Below are 512 nucleotides of genomic sequence, written 5' to 3'. Positions count from 1 at the left end.
GCCGCCTTTCCCTCCCCGTTCCCGGGGGACAGGGGCCGCCTCGGAGGGGCCTTCAGGAGCGGGGCGAGCCGAGGGCGCCACGAAGAGGGGCCCCTTCAGTGGGGCCAGTGGATAAATCCCGTTTTTGACCTTTTCTATCTTTTTTTCCCCCTCCCCTTTTCCCCCCCAACCGCAGCGCTGACGAGTTCGGCAGTCGCCCCACAGGAGGACGTTGAAGCGGGCCGGAGGCCGGCGGCGCCCGCTCGGCCCTGCGGCTCGCCCGGGCCCGGCGGAGCAGCCGCTCCCGTGTTCGCACCCCGCCTGTCGTTTCGCAGATTGGTTTCCTCCTAATTCTGGGTTGCCCCATCTCGTCTCCTTGCTACACCTGCGTTCAGGTTACGTTTTGAATATCCGTGTATTTTACACTTCGAAAACGCCTGTCTGCGCGCACAGCTTTGCAAGCCCCTTCTGAGGCTTGGGCGAAGTCGCGATTTCGCTGTGCTGACAGCACTGACTTAGTTGTTGCAGCCCAG

This window comes from Rhea americana, unplaced genomic scaffold, assembly GCF_003343005.1.
Source record: "Rhea americana isolate MKP2758 unplaced genomic scaffold, rheAme1 scaffold_67, whole genome shotgun sequence".
Lineage (NCBI taxonomy): Eukaryota > Metazoa > Chordata > Aves > Rheiformes > Rheidae > Rhea > Rhea americana.
This window is presented reverse-complemented; position numbering follows the sequence as displayed.